Source organism: Cygnus olor, chromosome 1, assembly GCF_009769625.2.
Source record: "Cygnus olor isolate bCygOlo1 chromosome 1, bCygOlo1.pri.v2, whole genome shotgun sequence".
Taxonomy (NCBI): Eukaryota; Metazoa; Chordata; class Aves; order Anseriformes; family Anatidae; genus Cygnus; species Cygnus olor.
Window position 1 is genome coordinate 44,676,642 of NC_049169.1, and position 4,669 is coordinate 44,681,310.

Genomic DNA, 4,669 nt, shown 5'->3' on the forward strand with positions numbered 1-4,669 from the left:
CAGGGCATCCTTAGGATTGAATCACAGGTAGACTTACAAGAGCAGTAAAGGGTTGTAGCATGGACCAGTGACCTGCTTTGAGTCTCATTAGAGCAGAACAGCTGACCTATGACTGCATCCAGCCATAAGCTGAACTGTTAGGGATTTTGAAAGTGTGACGCAAAGTTAAAGATGTGTGTGAGGCCTCAGGACAAATCGGAATAGGACGTTTGTTGTGTCCAGCACTGGGTTAATGAGGGAGCGAAAGAGCAGCTCTGCCATCTGTTTTAAACCAAATCTTAGAAAAATGATTTAAAAACAATGCAAAACAGAAAACTCTTTTTTGCTTTAGAAAGAGGGTGGGAGAGAAGCCCCAATCAAATGTTCTGTTAACTTAAAAATCAGGCAGAGAGCTAGAGCCGAGTCTTCCTACTTCTTGCCCAGTGCTGCAGACTGACAACAAGTGACCACAAATTGTTTAATTATGGTCACAATTCTCTCAAGACTGCCCTCTTCACCATTTTCCTAACCCATAGTCCTCACTCAGGGTGTTCTTAGTGTAGCTCAGCTGCACAAGTATCAGCCCAGAGGGAGCAGCTCCTCTGAGCTGTTTTCCCTCCTGTTCTCTCCAGCCAGTCTTTCTAGTTCCACAGCCTCTGCAAGGCTGCAGGCTTCTTCTATTTTTTTTCCTGTGTCATCCAAGGAACACACCCACCTCTTCTTCTCCAGTCCTATCTTTTGCCTCGTTCAGAGATTCTGCAACTCCTGTGAAGGAATTTCAAGCAATGCCAACTACAGCCAATAAGGAAAAGGAAAAGGAAAAGGAAAAGGAAAAGGAAAAGGAAAAGGAAAAAGGAAAAAGGAAAAAGGAAAGGAAAGGAAAGGAAAGGAAAGGAAAGGAAAGGAAAGGAAAGGAAAGGAAAGGAAAGGAAAGGAAAGGAAAGGAAAGGAAAGGAAAGGAAAGGAAAGGAAAGGAAAGGAAAGGAAAGGAAAGGAAAGGAAAGGAAAGGAAAAAGGAAAAAGAAGAGAAGAGAAGAGAAGAGAAGAGAAGAGAAGAGAAGAGAAGAGAAGAGAAGAGAAAGTAGAAGAGAAGAGTAGAGAAGATAAAAGAACAGAATAGAATAAAAGATAAAAGAAAAGAAAAGAAAAGAAAAGAAAAGAAAAGAAAAGAAAAGAAAAGAAAAGAAAAGAAAAGAAAAGAAAAGAAAAGAAAAATTACAGGGAAAATCTTGCTAGCTCATCCAGTCCATCTTCTCACATTCTTGTTCAGCCCAGTTTCTGCAAAATTCTTGCCTACAGTACATTTTCCAGTGCATTATCCAGTCTGGTTGCGTATGACCTAAGCACCGGGCATCCATTGCTTCCCATGAGAGACTGTTCCACAGACAACTACGTTTCTCTCTTTGGAAGAGGTTTCTGATTTCTGAAGTTTTCTTTCCATTCTGCCTGACCTAATTTCTCTAAGCTCTGCCCTTGGTTGCACGCTAGCAAAATGCTCTCCTTCCTTCATGCTTACTCTGTTCAGGTGATGGCAAATAATTTGTGTTTTGTCAAGCTGTTCAGCCACAACGCTTAATACTTAGCTGTAAAGCTCAGCAATTATAATCCTTGGCTACATGGGAAAAGCTAATGGTGAAATAATATGTTAATGGTGTGCAGAACATGCAAGACATTGCTAGTAGCATCGTCTCTTTATTATAGTCACTTGACATAACCCATCACAAGATTTGGCTTCGGTTGCTTTTGACTTTGCCAGACTCAGAGCCAACATCTCCTAGCTCATGTCTGTTTCAGCTGTTTTATTGGGTTCTTTTTGGTTTTGTTTTTAATTTCAGTCAAAACCACTTAGCTGTTTCTGAGAGCAAGGCTGGCAAGGGAATATTCTGTTTTATCCATATTAAAAAAAAAAAAAAAGCCACAACTCAATGACGTTTTCTGTTAAAAAAGTGCCCCTCTTAGCAACATCTCCCTCTAAAATAAATCACTTTTTTTTTTTTTTTTTTTTTTTTCCTGTCAGGAAGGCACCCTGTGCCATCTATCACAAAATCCACGCCCCGTATCTGGCTAAATAACGAGCCTTTGAGTAATTGCAGCTTGAGCCTACTCAGAAACAATACTGGGGAAGGACGGTTGTTTATTAGTTGTATTTTTATTTTTTTTTAACAGCGTGACTGATGGAAATAGTAACGCCGAGGGCCCCGGGTTGCCCTGCACTTGCATGTAGGGCTGGGCAATGGCTGCAGGGCACCTCGCCCCGGCCTGCCCTGGCCCAGGAGGAGCAGGAGGCAGCGGCCTTGCTCATGCTGCTGCTGGGCTTGTCGGGAGGGCAGGGGGGGAGCTCTGGCACCCGGAAATCTGGCTGTAAGGAGGGGAGAAAAATGCAGGAGAGAAGAGGGAGACGCCCAAGCTCTTCATGTGCTGTCTCCAAAATACTTCTCGTTTCCGTTTCCACCAGCGGGGAACTCCCTTCCCCCTGGACGCGTGGGGAAGCCTGGGCGCCCCGTGCTGCAGCTGGGCCCTGAGGCCCTTGCTGCTGGTGGGGAAGTGCACACAAGAGAGTGCTGGTCACCGAGCTCTGCTTCTCCCCTGGGGGCCTTCAAACAGCACTGCCTGCTGCCCCCAGGCCTGCCATGGTGCGGGGCTGGGGGCTCAAGCTTGTGCCACCACTGCCCTGCGTCCAGGCCCGATACCCTGCCCAGTGTGCAGGCAGCCTTGCCGTGCTCCTGGCACAGCGTGCAGGGGCAGGGGAGGCATGAGCACAGGATGGTGCTCAGCGGCAGGACCATCTGTGAAGAGGTAGCTCCAAAGCACCACGAGGGGATGGAAAGGGAGCTGAAATCCTCATTAAGTCTGGGGAAAAGAGAAGCCCTCAGGCCTGAATCCTGGATTATTACCAGGTCCAGAAAGATAAAACATCGAATTTCAATATTTAGCACTGTTGCTTTCAAAGCACGCTCTGTAATAAAACCTCCACTCAAAGCTCTAAAGAAGGGTGCTTTTATTATTCCCTTTAGACCAGCATCTTTGACCTCAGCTCCTCTGACCTGCACTTACTGCCAACGCTGTTCTGTCAGGGAAACCAGCCTGAGAAACTCCCTTGTGCCTTCTGGCTGCCCAGGTCACTGTGCCTCTTGCCATGCTGCCTCCTTATTCATGAATCCTTCCCTTCCCAGTTCTCTCTCTCTCTCTCTCTCTCTTTTTTTTTTTCTTTTTTCTCTTTTCGAATGCCAAAGCAAGGAGTTTTTAATAGCTAAAGAACGAAAACACCTCCCACGCCTCACCTCAAAAAAGCTAACTCTCTGTCTTACTCACTCTTTTTGATTTCCAAACCTCTCCTGCTAGCTTAGAGTCTGCCTTTGAAGCATTGGTTCCTCAAGTACTAGCTCATGAGTATAACTTTAGTAAACCATGTAGCTTCAGTGACCTCCAGGGGACAATCCATGTGAGTAAATAATTCATATGTGGGACGGAGACCTTAGGCATTTAGCAGAGATGGTAAAATTTTCTGTTGGATATTTTGATTAGGTTGAAATTAAGATATTATAAAGGAACAGATTGATTTTAATCCAGGATGTAGAAGTATCTGCCTTACCAAAAATGTTAACCGTAGGCTTGAAGGCCTTCAGGGTGCCTACATCATGTTGATACAGATGGACTGATTAGGTGATCTTTGGAGGCTTCCTCTGGCTCTCATTCTGATTCACCATAGTGAAATGCAGGAAAATATAAATCAAAGCCCAGAACTATTGCTTTGACTTACCCATTTCCATACATGAAACCCAAATGCAATATATTTCAACTGTACTGTTTCAATATATTTTTTTTTGCTTTAAAATTGGCATTAAATACTACTTTGAAACCAAGATCACCTACATACGCAGTGCACTCTGTGAACATACTAATTTTAGATCCCTGAGATTTTTCATTATCAAAATAGTGTCTCTTTCCCACCAGCTTTATGCTTATTCCAACATCAATGAGGATCAGCTGTGCTATAGATTTGTGTCCATAGGAATGACTGTGAAGACCCAACTTTTTAATGTAGAGAAGCAAGCTATTTTTGACCTATCCGTCTAGACGTTGCAATGTGGAATTCAGCACAGCTTAATTTACTCTCTCTCTGGACTGAGGTTTGTATCCTACATTGTGCTCCTTACTGCTGGAGTGAAATTGCTAGCAACACCAAATTAAAACAAGCACCAAATGTTTACTCCTCATCCCTGCCACTGCTTTGACTGCAGTGTAAACGTACCACTAATGACTTGGCCTATAAGAAGGGAAAATTATGTGTCACAGCCAAGTACAGAACCAGGAATTTGGGCTGTCAGCCAGCTTATTAGATCACACTGTGTGCCTCTAATGAAATGCATTGATTTGTGACTCCTGCAATAACATTTTTAGGAAATCATTTCACCGGCTATTTATTTGTGTGTTGGAGCAGCCTGATGAGGTGGGAAAACCAAAGCAGACACGCTGTGATTGCAAATCAAGAACAAAGTTTTAAGAATGAGGTTAACTAACCATTGGAACAACTTCTTTAAGGATGTGACGGGTTTCCCATCATATCCTGTTGCACGGCATGAGGTAGCTTTATAAAATATGTGCTGTAGCTCCAGCAGAAGCTCTGTGTTTCGCTAGAAATGATTGAAGTTCTTTGGTTTCTGTTACAGAGGAGATCAGACTGTTGTTG